Source organism: Notothenia rossii, assembly GCF_949606895.1.
Source record: "Notothenia rossii genome assembly, chromosome: 7".
Taxonomy (NCBI): Eukaryota; Metazoa; Chordata; class Actinopteri; order Perciformes; family Nototheniidae; genus Notothenia; species Notothenia rossii.
The window spans coordinates 59,360,092-59,369,598 of record NC_136905.1 but is presented as its reverse complement, the minus strand read 5'-3'; positions in this window follow the sequence as shown (position 1 = coordinate 59,369,598).

Genomic DNA, 9,507 nt, shown 5'->3' with positions numbered 1-9,507 from the left:
TGATCTTCAAATGCCACAATTTTAGATGCGGATTTTGTTAAACTAATACGTTTGCGCTGTGGACCAACACTATAAATTGACGGGGAAGGGGGTAGCAATAAAGATAACACCATTAAACAGTTACACAACATAACAGAAATAATATCGATACCAGTGTCCCTAGCAACCACCTTGGTAACAATGAAAACGTTGAATGGACACAATTTCCTGAAGTAATCTTCTTAATAACTAGCAAACTAAAGATCATGTGCATCAACTACATACATAATCTTAAATAACAACTCATATTTCTCGCACCAAATGACATCAAAACGCAATTTAATGGCCAAACTAACCTTGAAATAGGCATCTTCCACCGAGAATAAAACTAATGTCAGCCATGTTTTTATTTTCTGCAGGAAGATCACGTGACATAGACGCCAGCCATTGGAATGAATGGTGAAAAAAAACGTAGGGATCTTACAATTTCAGAGGCGTTTTTGTAGAAATATTACGTCCCAAGTTGTGGACCAATGTAGTTATTACACTTTTTTTTTTAGACTGGGTTGGCTACACCTGTGGTTGGTGCTGTGTTTCTGGACAGTGCCTTTGTAATTGAGATGCTGAATCCTGGTACAGCAAATACCTTTCAGGAGTATGCAGATGATGTGTTTGTTCCCTACATAGCATCCAAGCTAAATAAATGTACAGGACTGTCTCAGAAAATTAGAATATTGTGATAAAGTTCTTTATTTTCTGTAATGCAATTAAAAAAACAAAAATGTCATACATTCTGGATTCATTACAAATCAACTGAAATATTGCAAGCCTTTTATTATTTTAATATTGCTGATTATGGCATACAGCTTAAGAAAACTCAAATATCCTATCTCTAAATATTAGAATATCATGAAAAAGTATACTAGTAGGGTGTTCAACGAATCACTTGAATCGTCTAATTAACTCGAAACACCTGCAAGGGTTTCCTGAGCCTTGAAAAACACTCAGCTTGGTTCAGTAAACTAAATCACAAGTATGGGGAAGACTGCTGATCTGACTGCTGTCCAGAGGACCGTCATTGACACCCTCCATCAGGAGGGTAAGACACAAAAAGAAATTTCTCAAAGAGCAAGCTGTTCACAGAGTGCAGTTTCAAAGCACATCCACAAAAAGTCTGTTGGAAGGGGGAAATGTGGCAGGAAACGCTGCACAACCAAGAGAGATGACCGCAGCCTTAACAGCATTGTGAAGAAGAGTCGCTTCCAGAATTTGGGGGAGCTTCAAAGACAGTGGACTGAAGCTGGAGTCCAGGTATCAAAAGTCACTGTTCACAGACGTGTCCGGGAAATGGGCTACAATAGCCGTATTCCCATGGTCAAGCCACTTCTGAACTCAAGACAACGGAAGAGGCGTCTGACTTGGGCTAAGGAAAAGAAGCACTGGACAGTTGCACAGTGGTCCAAAGTCCTCTTTTCAGACGAAAGCAAGTTTTGTATTTCATTTGGAAGTCAAGGCGCCAGAGTCTGGAGAAAGGCTGGAGAGGAGCAAAATCCAAGTTGCTTGAAATCCAGTGTGAAGTTCCCACAGTCAGCGATGGTTTGGGGAGCCATGTCAGCTGCTGGTGTTGGTCCACTGTGTTTCATCAAGCCCAGAGTAAATGCAGCTGTGTACCAAGAGATTTTAGAGCACTACATGCTTCCGTCTGCTGAAAAGCTCTATGGAGATGAGGAATTCATTTTCCAGCATGATCTGGCACCTGCCCACAGTGCCAAAACCACCAGTAACTGGTGTACTGACCATGGCATTACTGTCCTCGATTGGCCTGCAAATTCCCCTGACCTGAACCCCATAGAGAATATGTGGGGTATTGTGAAGAAGAAGCTGAAAGACACCAGACCCAACAATGCTAATGAGCTAAAGGCCGCTATTGAAGCATCCTGGGCATCCATAACACCTCAGCAATGCCACAGGCTGATTGCCTCCATGCCACGCCGCATTGATGCAGTAATCCGTGCAAAAGGATTCCCAACCAAGTACTGAGTGCATTAATGGACATTTTCAAATGTTTGATTGTGTTTTGCTGTTATAAATCTTTTTTTTTTACTTGGTCTGAGGAACTATTCTAATTTTTTGAGATAGGATTTTTGAGTTTTCTTAAGCTGTATGCCATAATCAGCAATATTAAAATAATAAAAGGCTTGCAATATTTCAGTTGATTTGTAATGAATCCAGAATGTATGACATTTTTGTTTTTTTAATTGCATTACAGAAAATAAAGAACTTTATCACAATATTCTAATTTTCTGAGACAGTCCTGTAGGTGCCTTGATGCCATCTGGGATGTGTACACGCTAGGGGTTTCACCAACTAGTCGACTAGTCGACTACCTTTACCACTAGTCGGCGCTGTAGGCCCTAGTCGTGGAAAAAAATGGAGGTAAACGAGGTGCTGCAAAATGCTACAAAACACGTCCGACATTCTTATGTATGGCAGAACTTCAACGAAGATGTAACCAACTCCACAGTGAAGTGTCAGTTGTGTACAGCTGTACTGAAGTACAATACAAATGCATCTGCTATGCGCAACCATCTGAAGATGAAACACCCGCTGCCGACAGCTAGCACTAGCAGTAATGCTAGCACCAGTGAGCAACGGACCGGCGTCAGCACTGAACAGAGGCAAACGAACAGCAAGAAAACACGGGTCAACAGTGATGCGGATGATGAGCTACGGGATTACTGCCAGCGGACACCGCATATCCCCACAATGGATAATCCACTGGAGTGGTGGGCAGAAAACGTGCACCGCTTCCCCCGCTTTCGAGGAGCTACCTGGCTATTCCAGCCAAAAGCACCCCGAGTGAGAGGGTTTTTTCCCTGGCAGGCAACACTGTCACCCGAAAGCGGTCAAGCCTCCTTCCCTTACATGTCGATGCGTTGGTGTTCAAACCAAAAATATGGAAAGGTGGACGTTATCGTGGAGGACAGCGAATAAAGTGTTGCGCACTGGATTTACGTGGCATTTATGTAAACAAGAGTTTTTTGCTGTCGATTTTGGTGAGTCCAGTGTTTGTTATTTACTCAGCCATGTAACACAAATTAAAATGCAGTGTTTAATGTTACTGTATGAGTTCCAATAGAAAATACAGTTGTAAACCTCTCTTTGTGTGTCTCTATTATGACGTAACGACTAGTCGACTACTATTTTGAAAAACTAGTCGACTAGTAAATATTGGTAGTTGTGAAACCCCTAGTACACGCCAGGCATCTTGAAAGCTTCAACACGACAGAAGAGGGGCAAGGGTGTCAGAAGGCGAGTCCTACCAACGACTGCAATTCCAAATAATTGGAAGGACTTCTTGTCGAATGAGGTTCCTCTCCAAAGAAGTCACCAAATTGGAAATACATGGAAATACTGTGCTCTGCTCCGCTGCCACGTGTGACTTGACCACACTCTCCCCATGCTCTCACGAGGAAGCTGACACACGTCTGATTCTGCACGTCATATGTGCAGTTCAAAACAATTACAGGAGGTTCATGATACGTACAGCAGACACCAGGGCGGACTGGGACTAAAATTCAGCCCTGGAAACTGACCCAGTCCAACAACATGAAATGCCAAATGTTAGAAATCCGCTGTTTATAATTTAAGTTATACGTCCGAATCGCTCCTTTTTTCCTCGCTGTACACATCTCCAGTTTGGGCATCAGTGGCAGCGCCAGAGATTTTCTCTAGGGAGTGCTTTGGGGTAGCTTGACGTTTCATAGAGGGTGCTCAAAAATGTAGGGTTTCCCATTAATGCACCAGCGCTACAGTTGAATTTTCTACTGCAACACTCCCCACACGCACACACAGTGTACCTGCGACTGTTACAATGAAGGCTCGATAAACAGCTCACGGCATATAGGTGTAAGCAGAAGTAAATTGCTATTTGTGTGTGTGTGTGTGTGTGTGTGTGTGTGTGTGTATGTGTGTGTGTGTGTGTGTGTGTGTGTGTGTGTGTGTCCAATCTGCCCAGCAACACTATGACAACTGCAGCACTGAGTCCCATAAGAATGCATTGTGGACTATATCTGACAATTTTGCCACCTGTTCAAAAACTATGGCTCTTATAAAAACATTACCAGACCGTGAGCATCAGGGAACCCCGATGAACTGAAATATGTTTTTTTTGGGTTTTGTGCGTAAAAGGTGGACATGGGAGCAGTTTTTCTGAAGTGTACTTCTCTCTGCTCTGAAGAAAGATCCGGAAAAATTTAACATGGGAATCAATTGGGAGCTAGCTAGACTTTTTCTCTCTTCATGCCCTCAAGAGGCATTTTTTTAAATAGTTTTTCTTATTATTTTCTTATTTTCATACCTACGAGAGGTTTTCCTACATTTTTCATGAAAAAATATGTCTGAGGAGTGTAGGGTTTGGGAATTATGCCAAGTTTAAAACATTTTTGGGGGAGAATTTTAAGCACTGCTCCACTCTGTTTTGAGATCGAAGCACTCTGGAGTTAATGAGCTGCTCCCATCCACTCTAATGTTAAAATCTGAAAAAGGCCTCTCTGCTAAGCTCCAAACTAAGTTCAATATATCAAAAAGTTTAAAACATATAAAAATTATTTTATACAAGTTTTATAGCTGAAGGTATTGTGATCATTTGAAAGTGATAGTAAAGTGTAGGAAAAGTGGATTTGAAGGCATCTCCCATTGACTTCAATGTTAAAAAAAGAGTTTAAAAAGCTGAATATTTCAAAAAGTATGAAATATTTTTGAAAAAGCTGAACATTTCCCATCATTTGCTGGAAAGACTGAATAGTTTAATATTTGAATGGATTCTGTAGCTGACAGTAAGCCGAAGTTATGGAGAGCCAAAGTATTGGCTGAAATAAGTGGAAAGAATAAAGATTTGAAAAACTATAGTGGAATGCTGTAAACAGCATTCACACTAATTACAGGACATTTCAAAGATGGCAGGGACTCACGGAGCCTGTGGCAGGGCATAAGGAACCTAACGGACTACAAACTACCGCCACAGACCTGTGACAGTCACACCTCCCTGCTCAACAACCTCAATGGCTTCTTTGCACGCTTTGAAGGACAGAACAACACCCCCACCGACAACCAGGCTTTGCGTCTTCCACCAGCCAGTGTGAGGAGCACACTGCTGAGGATTAACCCCGCAAGGCTGCAGGACCTGACAACATTCCTGGTCGTGTGCTGACGGACTGCGCGGAGGAGCTCACAGATGTCCTCACAGACACCTTTAGCATATCCCTGAGCCAGGCTGTTGTTCCCTCGTGCTTCAAGGAAACCACCATCATTCCAGTGCCAAATAAATCATCTCCATCCGGCTTCAACGACTACCGCCCTGTCGCACTTACTTCTACCATCATGAAGTGCTTCGAAAGGCTGGTCATGAAGCAGATCAAATCCACCCTCCCCCCATCGCTGGACCCATTTCAGTTTGCCTAGCGAGCTAAACGGTCCACAGAGTACAAAAACGTACAGACCTGGGCCTCAGCCCCTCTCTCTGCAACTGGTTGCTTGACTTCCTGACAGAGAGACCACAAGCTGTACGGGTAACAACACCTCAAACACCCTCATACTGAGTATGGGGGCCCCCAAGGATGTGTGCTCAGCCCCCTTCTCTTCACTCTGCTGACCCATGACTGCAAACCCAACTTCAGCTCCAACCACATCGTGATGTTTGCAGACGACACTACTGTGGTGGGTCTCATCAGCCAAAACGATGAGACTAACCACAGGAAGGAATTGAATCAGCTGGCCCTGTGGTGCCAAAATAACAACTTCTTCCTCAACCTGGAGAAAACAAAGGAGATAGTTGTTGACTTCAGGAGAACCCACTTCCAACCCCCTCTCCCCCTGACCATCAACGGCACTGCTGTGGAGCAGGTGACCAGCACCAAATTCCTTGGTGTGATCATCGCTGATGACCTCACCTGGAGAAACAACACCACCGCACTAGCGAAGAAAGCCCAGCAGCGCCTGTACTTCATCCGGAAGCTCAAGCAAGCCGGAGCATCACCCCCCATCATGCTCTCTTTCTACCGAGGCGCCGAGAGCATCCTCAGCAGCTGCATCAGGCTGTGGTTTGGAAGCTGCACAGCCTCCAACCGGATTGTGAACTCTGCCCAGAGGATCATCTGTGCCTCACTACAGGACATATATACCACCCGCCTCACCCGCAAAGCAATCAGCATTGTGGATGATTCCACCCACCCCTCAAACAGCCTCTTCAGCCTCCTGCCTTCAGTTCTGCAGCCTCCGCTCGAGCTCCACCAGGCTGAGGAACAGCTTCCTTCACCAGGCGGTCAGGATGCTGAACTCTCTCCCCTCCCTCCCTACCTCCCCCTCTCTGATATCTCTTCCCCTCTGCCCCAAATGGTCCTGGACTTTAACCCCCCACACACACACAACCTTCCCCCCTCCAGCAGCAGTCACTTTTCTACCCATCTCCGCTGCTACTGCACTGAAATTGTACTTTGAAATTGTTTCTATTTTGCACAAAAAATACTTGCATTAATGTCAATTTATGTTCTGTGGACTGTGTTTTTAAATATATTATTAACCAGCACTTATTAATACTATTACTTAGTGTAAGAAATTAAAATCAATGTTGATATGGCGTAATTTCAATTAAATACACTGTATTTAATTTAAATCTGTTTTATTCTAAAAAGCGAATGTTCACACATGACTTCCGGTTTTCCGCTGAGTAAATCTCGTCATTTCCGGTTAGCATTAGCATGTGGCGATTGCTACGTTTTGAAACCGTGAATTGAAGGTGAAATGACATGTGATGTTGTACCCTAAACACAATGGCTTTAATTCTCATTTATTGACGCTGACATGTTGTTATTAGGGAGGCATGGGGCTTAACGGCCCGTCCACACACAGGCATGAAAAAAATCTTTCAAAGCTTCACCCATTCACTTGAATGGGGTGACGTAGAAGATTTTTAATCTTCGCCGAACTGCATTGTGGGGAGCGGAGCATGGCTTTGCAAGCATCGTGAGCATCAAAAGTTGAGCAATGTTCAACTTTTGATGCTCCCGATGCTTTCGAAGCTGGCATCAGCCAATCAAATCCCCTTTATGCAAATCCCGCCAGTACAAGCGCTAGCCAATCAAACCACGTGTATGCAGATACAACCCAGTCTCATGGCATTTCGTTTTCACCAACACGATGTTTAATCTATTGATTCGTGTTCACCAACACGATTTTCCCCTTTTTTTCGTGTTGCACAGCACGATTTTAAAAGCCATGTATTTCTATTGGTAGTCTCACGGCATTACATGTTATAGGAAGACCGGAAGCTGTGTGGTTCATGAAAACATGTTCTTACTCAATAGAAAGCCACAATTATTGCTTTTATTTGATCTCACCAGAATGCGTGACTCCACCACGACTCCTTAACACCGCATTGTGTGGTGGAGTCACGACATTTGTTACATTTATGTGTCGGCACCACGCAAACAACGCCAATTTGTCGTGGTGCACACACGCATTTCTACAACGTCCTGCAGTGAGCTTTTTATTCTATAAAACGTTTTTAAAATCTACTTTATAACTTGTAGTAACTCACGGGAGGCTTGTTTTATTTTATTTGTTTTCATAATAATTTTAATTTTTCATCAGAATGTATTATGGTGCATTATTTACCAAATGTGTGTTCTCAAAACACAGTGCATTGTGTCAAATACAACTGTGATTTGTATTAAATTAGTTATTTTTTAAGGAAGGCCAGAGCTTCAGCTGTGTCAAATAGATTGTTCCCTTTAGTTTACGTTATTTAAAAGACAATTATATTCCTATTTGATCAATAAAGGGGTATTGTAGGCCAATATTAGTCATTTAAAAAATATATAATGATGATAATGATGGTGAAAACCACTCCCCCCACATCGGAATGACGATGGCTACTGACTGTATTTTAAATGCTTTTTGTTTAATAGTAAAAATAATCATTTTTATTATAACAACAATAAACCAGAAGAAGATTCCGTCGTTACCACGGCAACGTTACGTCGCGCTTGACGGCAACGTGACGTAGCCACGTTACGTTACCCACATTCACCTCACTTTCTTTAATTTCATCTGACAACGGACTACAGTAGCCTAAGTATCGAAAATCAAGGGGAGTTTATTTCTTTAAAACACAAAATAATATTGCTTTTATTTATTCCACTGTAGCACAGTCTCTATAGCGTTTCATTCCTGGATATTAGGTTGAGTTTTGTAGTGTGTTTAGCTTTTACAATAGGCTACGTGCAACCTACTGCAGCGGCCACGTCCAGCTACCAACCACTAGCGGCCTCCGGCCTTCCAGTCAAAGGTTTTAGCTGGATAGCATTTATAGTTTATACAGCTACATGACATTAGCTGTTACCGGCACAGTTGGATAGTGGAGGTGCCTGCTAGAAAGATATGTTTAAATGCATGTATTTGCACATGTGTTGTAAAGACAGTGTTCAACACAGAGTTTTAATAGTGGCTAAAGGGCATCGGCGATTGAGTGGAACAAAAATGTGGAACTGGAGTTTTTCCAGAGGATTTGACTGGCCAGCGGGGACCACCCAATGTCCCACTCTGAATCAGAAATACTTAATGGATCTCGGGGGGAAATTGAGATTGTTACATTGTAGAATTAAAATATATAGTAGAAGATATAAAAAAAACAAGTATGTAAAAATATGTGCATAATATAACAATATGCACAGTATAAGTGCATAATGTATGCCAGAGTATTGCTCAGATTAATTATTATTGCATATAGAGTATTGCACAGATGTTACTGTTATTCTAAATAATCCTAATCATGTTGCTTCATTACAACACTTAATATCTCCAACACACACATATACATACACACACACACACACACACACACACACACACACACACACACACACACACACACACACACACACACACACACACACACACACACACACACACACACACATAAAACCAACAGCACTTTTAAGAGCCACTCTCTCTCTCACTGTCTCTCTTTCTATCACTCTCTCTTTTAATCGCTCTCCTGTCTTTCTCTCACTCACAGTTTGTGTATTGTTTGTATTATTTGTATGCCATGTCCCTCAACCCTGAAGTTAGGGTCTTTGAGGATCCCAAGGAGGCCACGATGCACATGGCTGCATTGATTAGCGAGGCTCATCTCCATGAGGCCAGGGTGAGACTTTTCATGATAAGCAAATACCCAAGTCTGTAATATAATCATTGCTATTGCTTTTTATTGATGTAATGTAAAGGGTCAGTTAGACCTTTTTATGCAACCGCTAAATAATTGCTCAAATATAAGTGCTGCTGTCTTATGTTGTATTACAACTTTGTTGCTGATCTCAACTTCTGAAAAAATATAGGTTGCCATGATCACTGAAACTCCTGCCATCCCTCTGAAAAAGAAAAGAAAAAGCAGGAAGAGACCCCTTTCTAATCCAGTGGTCACAAGCACACGTGAGAGACAACGGGAAACACAACGCTCAGGTTTGTTCT